Source organism: Ctenocephalides felis, unplaced genomic scaffold (assembly GCF_003426905.1).
Source record: "Ctenocephalides felis isolate EL2017-DRISC unplaced genomic scaffold, ASM342690v1 CF-g0.4_SCAFFOLD_01170, whole genome shotgun sequence".
NCBI lineage: Eukaryota > Metazoa > Arthropoda > Insecta > Siphonaptera > Pulicidae > Ctenocephalides > Ctenocephalides felis.
Window position 1 is genome coordinate 8551214 of NW_020537324.1, and position 7680 is coordinate 8558893.

At 30.7% G+C, this 7680-nt stretch overlaps 1 protein-coding gene across 1 annotated transcript in view; it reads left to right on the forward strand.

Annotated features, from left to right (window-relative positions):
* The window catches only part of LOC113368445 (hemicentin-2-like), a 135088-nt gene that overhangs the window by 24224 nt on the left and 103184 nt on the right, over window positions 1-7680 (forward strand). The window lies entirely within an intron of this gene.

Genomic DNA, 7680 nt, shown 5'->3' on the forward strand with positions numbered 1-7680 from the left:
TCCACCATGGGTTTTCTAGGTGTCATACGCCTCGATAGGCGCGTCGTTCTTTGCATATTCATGAGTCGTCAAATGAGCCTCGAAAACTTGTAATTATGACGTCTGTCGATGAACACGTAAAGGTGAAATAGGTCTGATAATATATGAACATGTAGGTAACAGTCATTTTGTGACAGCTCATATAAATTGCACGGTAATTTTCATACTGAATCGTTTTGGGTTGCTATGAGGCTTACATTTTATTTGCTAAAATAGGACTGATATTATATGATCATGGAGGTAATTGTTATATTGTAGTAACTGATGTAAATTGCATGGTAATTTTCACAATAAATTCTTGAATCGATATAAGTTTTTGTATTTGGTTTTTCAAATCTATTATGTGAACTTGGACCAGTTGGAGAGTCCTGCTCATTAGTTTTCGGTTGAAACCGGCTTTCGGAAATAAATGTTAAACTTATTTTTTTAACTATTTTGATAAAAAATTGTTTATTTATAAGTTTGCATGGTCTTGAATAACATTCTCAATTATTATAGGTCTACGAAAATTGATATAATTATAAAAATTCATCTAACTTTAACTGCGCTCTTAGGATTTACATCGAGTACTCTTTGAGTTTTGTGCTGATTACCATCGACGTCTACAATTAAATAAAATAAATTTTCGTAGATATTATAAAATATGGCTTGAAATTTTTAATAAAATTTGCATTAATAAATTGTTAGTCAAAAACCAAAACATTGTGTTCAAGACGAACACTTGAAACTTTCATCTAATAAGCTAAGTCTCAATTCGTGTTGATTATAAGAATAATTACGCATCTCGGAATTTCGGAAATTTTTGTAACTCGCCGATGCATCAAGGCAAGATGCAACATATACCTAGTTTGAAATTATATATAACAATAAAAGCTCTATTATCCCAATTTGCCTATAAACACATGATTTCTCTTTATATACAGACCCAATAACGTTTTATCTGTGTGTCGTTGCATGAATAGTTACACGATTGTGAAATCGGGATCAATCTAATAGTAAGCTTATAAATATTTATAGTCGCCTATAAAATTTGTGCACTCCTCGGCTTCTCGTTATTGCCCAATAAATACAGTTTATGCAGGTTAATACAGACGAATGAATAAATCGAATGACGGATTGATAGGCCATTAAGTCATCTAGAGTGCGGATATGTTGTGTACAGGTAACGGATGCAAAGAACGGAATCGGGAACTAAAATCGCACGAAAGCTTCCGCCGTGCATGATGAATGTGAAACAGGATTCAAATGTACCTACGTGCGAAGATTGTTGCGTGGGAAATCGAAATTATGGTTTTGTAGATTTTCCTATACTTTTACTATATTTTCCTTGCCGGCGGTTACATTGTTGTGATTTGCAAAACAATGTGCGCTATTCCATTTGTTCTCGCAATTTGTATTGATTTTTGTTGTGGAAGTTCATTGTGCTAGTTTGTTCATCAATTTTCTATTGTATTGGCTGCGGATTTGATAACCCAGATCTTGTGGAATAATTTTTTTATGAAAACCTTTTGTATTTTTTGTGAATATGTGAGCTCTTATTATCGGATACAAATCTTTCGGCAAGGACATACTTATTTCGTTAAAATGTTTTTATAAGTCTAGTATCTATAGTCGGTAATATGTCTTCAATAGTGATGAAATTAGAGTAATGAATAGTAGGAGAGACTGGGTTTGGTTGTGCTAGGTTACGGTATTGACAGTGGTCATAATAGCTAAATTATACTGATTTTGAGATAGGGCTCAAAGCGAGAAAGATGAAGTATGTTTGTTCAAACAAGTTTCCCTTGTTGCATTAAGCTAGCGCACTGCAAACCAAAAGTAAGTTTTTTTCGTTTAATTTCTTGTACAGATACTGGCCTTTCACTTATATAATTTGATTTTATGCCTAATCCATGGTATTTAAATACAGTATTGAAGAATTTCCTCGTAAAAAATGTTCAAATTACCAAATCAATGTTAATTATGTTAAATTACAAACTTCTAATTAAACTATTGGAAAAAATAGTTGTGATAAAATATAGGGTCATGCCACTTTTTTCGATCAGCAATAGTTTATTCTATTTTTTCCCACAATTCAATTAAAAGTTTATAATAATCAAATATGTAAATGATTAAATAACTAGATTACTTTTACATCAATCCCGTGCAACAATTCCATATACAATTATCTATTACTGTATCATGTTATTTACTACTCAGATTCAAATTAAAAGCTCCATTACTAATCAAACCATAATTTCATTATTGTTATATAATCCCGATAGTATTAATAGAAAACAATACGAATTATCTGTCGCAATGTTGATACAAATTACACAAGGATGACTAAAAACAATAAATAATTGATTTATTTGTAAATTAACTGCGAATTATTGTGAAGTATTTGGCATTTTTTGCAATTCAAAATAGCGTTTGTAATTTGTTCGATGATTGATTATCGGTTTTGTATTTCTGTTGTTGCAATATTTATGCAAGAGAAAAGCTAATTAAATATCCGACTTTTTTATGCGTTTTATGAAAATAAATTTATAATAGTAATTAAAAAAAATTAATATGAAATTATTAATATTAAATATATACATATATATATATATATATATATATATATATATATAATCATGGTAAACTAACACAAAAATAATGCTTAAAGAATCCTTTATTACTACACTTTATCACCATCCCCAGTAAATCCGTGACATGCACGCAGAGAAGCACGACCTTGTCTAGATCATATAAAAAACATGTACTGTACATAAAGTAAAAAGGTCAGTTTAAGAATTCCTACAACTATATAAGGAGTGTCCCTCAAATTTAACGTATCAATCGAGAACCCGGCGTCACCTCTATAAACTATCACGCCTCATATGGCACGAGAGATAAATCATCGATTTGGTACACACTTCGCAGTTCGCCATCCTGGGATTTCGCTTCGCACCATGCTTAAGATTTCAGAATAACGTACATGAAATCTAAGGGCTGCTCCCTTACGGTGTTGAATATAATCTTAACAAAGTTTGCAGACCTCGGCACCTTCTTTTATGGGCTAGTGATATGAAAAAGTAAACATTAGAAAATTCTACTTGCGTCTTTTACCATATGTGTTGGTACATGAGAATGAGCTCGTAGTGCTGTAACGGCTAAGGACGTTGGGTAGCACTAGTTAGGGGGCGTCCATTAATCACGTGAGAATTTTAGGGAGAGAGGGGGGGGTTTGACAAAATATCACGTGGGGTTGGGAGGGGTATAGTAAGATATCACGTGTATTTATTTTTTACCTGATGTTTTAAAAAAATTCAAACATTTTTAAAAAAAAATTCAAAAATTTTACAGTGTTATCACGTGATGTTTGGCGGGGGAGGGAGGGTAATTTTGAATATCACCATGTATCACTAACGAAGAGGGTTTGTCCAAAAATCATCAAAAACTCGCTCGCATGATTAATGGACGCCCCCTTATTGGTTCGATTTCAACCTCAGACAGCTCGATGTCAAGCAGTATGGTATTGAATTTTCACTTGGGATTATAGATTCCGAATATAATTATAATGTATAATAAACTATAACTAGCGTTATGTTAATCTCACTAAGTAGTTATAGTAATATTAAATTAGTATAGCGTTTCTCATACATACGTTTTACCTTTCGCATTATGCGATCGAAAATTGTATTACACCTATGTGAGCAGCACTCAGGTTTTGCAAGCTTATACGAGTAATTCGGTAATGACGTCTTCTTGTGCATTACGCAAGAGTAATTTCAAAATTCATTAAATTAGATTACGCGCCAACAAAGTCTTTGCTGCGCTGCCGAGGTGCCCGACATAACCCGCCCGGACAATGCGCATTTGTAATATTAATACATATTGCAAAAGCCAAATTCAATTGTAGATATACATTGTTAAACTCATTCATGAATTTTAATTGATCCAGTCATGTTTTTTTCCAATAGTTGGTTAGTATAAAATAACTAGGAGCGAGTGGCATTTTGCCTCGTTTCAAATTGCATCAACTCGGCGACATATGCAAATAATATTTAATCTTTTATAATCTCATGTACTTTCGCCTATATTTCTAATTGCATAGGATACAATGATAAAAATGTGTATGAATCATATTTTGTCTCGAAAAACGTGCACTAAAAATTGTATCTGCACGTACATACATGCACTTACATACAAACACATACATTTGTTTTATCTACGAAATTCCAATCTTGGATTTAAAAAATGAGTCGTTCTACATGAAGAAGGAAAAACTCTTATGTAATTTATATATTAGTGACATTATTTTGAACAAGTATGTTAGTGCATGTTGAAATTTACTAATTATGTTGTAAATATTATTCTTTTGCATTATTTAAGTAAAACCATATTTGTTACTCTATAAAACAGATACTTGAATTGATTTGAACTTGAATTGAATCCATCATCTATTTCTTAAATTCAAAACAGTATTAATTTATTTCTTCCTAGTACATTTCTGAACTTAATTCAAGCAAGTACATCTAATAATGAGATTTTCGTCTTTCCGATTCTTAGGAATTAAACTGAACTGTTGTTCCCTATTATTTTCATCAGGGCTTCTTTGAGTCTTAAGCCTTTCTCGCGGCGTTGCACTTTAATTTCTTTTATATATTGCTTCTTTTAATTAAGAGTTTGTAATATGATATAATATTGTCGGCAGATGGATTACTATGGTATAGTAAAGAACTTATTAAATATTACTTTCTTAATAAAAACTCGTCTGTGTTATCAATATAATTCTGACTGAATTTTGTACAATAAAATTTATAAATTTCTATAAAAATATTAGATGTCGATGATAAATTTAAATATTTCAATCATTTATTGATGATGTTGTTATACAGAGGATAAAAAACACCAATATAATTTCCAAATCTTTAATAAAATTAAATATTTCATATTATCAAATACCAAGTTTTTCAAAAATTTATTTGAAGATATAAATAAATACTATAATTTTCTCAGAAATGAAATATTAAATTTTATATTTTATTAACATTAACTACTTTGGGATTTTACGCTGAATTGGATCTAAAAATGATTTAACTTTATTTCTAGTAATGCAAAGACGTTTAATTGAAATTAATGTTGGAAACATTGGCAATGTATATTAAAATGGTAGAGTTTATTCTATTCTGAGAGCAAATGTTGCTCCTATCATTAACTAAATATGCTCAACCCAATAAATATATCAAATCGTAATATACCGATTGTCCCTTAAGGGCACATCAAGCTTGAAGGCATATATAGATCTAACATACATCTCAAATGTCTATTAAACATTAATGACAAGCAGTAGGTTTAACTGCTCCTGTAATAACATTACTGATCATCTTATAACTGAAATGTTCTATTCTAGTTCTATATAACATTTAGAAGTAAAACTCTATAATTTTACGTAAAATTAGAATGCAGGTAAAAATATACGTATATTAATATCCTGCTTAAGAAGCATTCTCGCCTAGCGACGTGAATTTAAAAAAAGATGGTCCAAAAGTTTTAATTCTAGAAGATGAAGTGGGTGCTCTGAAGAAAATGTCGCCTGAATATACCCTGATTTCAATTCTCTAAATAATCTAGAAAAATATATGTCTTTGATCGAGAATAATTTGCAATTGTATGAACTACGGACAAGTTTAAAAAAAAGTTTTATAAACTAAAATATTAAAAAAAAACAAAATGATTTCTTTTAAAACTATAGATCACAATATTTTCATAATAGACTTGAAGAATTGATATTAAGCAACTTTGTTAACGACGAAAATAAAAATTTCGAAAAAAAAATAATTAAAACGGTTATCTGTTGATATCAAACTCGTTTTAACAAAGTATAATTTAACCCACTATTTTAATGCCTAGATCTATCAGGTTTTAGAATTTTCGTTAAAACCATAAAATTTGTTATCAACCAACAAAGTTTGATCAAAAACATAGAAAAAGCCTGGCTGTTCTCTACTAAAATAGTTATAATTTTTTATTTTAGTTGAGCATTGATATTAGTAAGTTTATATTTAAGAATACGATACAGATAGTTGTGTACATATAAACTTTTTACGGTGCCAAACTGCAATAACTTTGTCTACAAAAAACGAAATTCCCAATAAGCAATTAAGTTACTTTTATTTCCATCCCAAGAATGGTTTTATTATTGCATCCAGTACCGCGTAATTGTGCAATATACAAGACTAAATTGCTCCGTCGTCGCAACTATTCACCTATTTCTTTGGAGGTTTATTTACGCCGCAATTCAGTTTCAGAGTCTTATCAAACCGTTAAACTGTGCGACCGTTGCTTTGTCGTTGGGCTTTTGTCATTTATGTAGTGAAACTCTGGTGCTCGGTTCTGGTTGTGTTTGACTGCGCCAAGGCATTGCACCAGTAACCAGTAACACATACCAACAATAGGTCATATTATGGGCTGTTCGCCGACATTATTATGGCCGTATGGCAGTATGGCCAGCGCTCGTAAAGATTAAACTTTATTATCCGTACTGTGGACGAGATACGAACCACGGTCCGCTAGTTTCGACGGTCCGGCCGGCGGTGACCAGAGCCAAGAAATATATAACCGAGTCTTTGAACTATTAACCTAGCACAAAATATAACCCGGACTCATACTAACAAATTCGTTTGTACGTATATGAACATGCATGGGGTAGTTTAGGTTTATAAATATTCTGGACAGAGAGCTGATGATTGTTTTATGTTGCTGCTTGTATTAGTTGTTTCATGATGCAATAATTATCTGCATATCAAAATACAAAATACTCAAGATATATATACAGTATGAAAAATCGTGCTCTGAGGCAAATTGTTGGAACTTTCCGTATCGTCACTTAAAATTTTTAAAAATTTTTGAAATAAAAATTTTTGTTTGAGAATTTCGAAAAATTTGAAAGAAATTATAAATTATAAATTGAATTATTAAATTTCAAAGAAACGAACAAATAATTTGTACTTATTATTGAAATTTCTACAAAATATCTGATAATTGGATGTATATATGTCTAAAGATCATTTGTCAACGACAAATGACAGTTCTTTAAACTTTTTTTATTGCTATGAACCTGCCTTTTTAAAAATATTACCTTTTTTATTTTGTTGATACAAGTGAAATACTTTTTGAATCATTAGAATCGGTTGATCCATGCTTACGAAAAACTATATCCGAGCATACATACACAAGAAATCTATAAAACGTGAATATGTACAAATCGATTCATTTTCGTTTTTTTTACGATTACTATATCTTATCCTATCGATAGTTAATAAAACTAGGTGAAAGTGGCATCTTGAAACAAGTTGCAAGATTTTACCGTCATGTGTGAAAATATTAGCTTCAATCAATGCGATAAAATATGCAGTTGTTTCTTTTGAAAATAATGTTTAATCACACTGAATTATAATCAATGCAATTTTCAACTGATATCATTCAAATTTATTAAATCTGTAAACGCATTAACTAAATTTGTTTATCTAATTTCATTCTTTTTGTGTTATAGAAATTAATTTTATTCAAGCTCAGATGTCAACGGTGATCAGTACAAAAGCTTAGAATTATATTTACACTAGGCAGGAGACTCATAAGCCATAATAGTGCACTTTATTGTGATAAACTTTA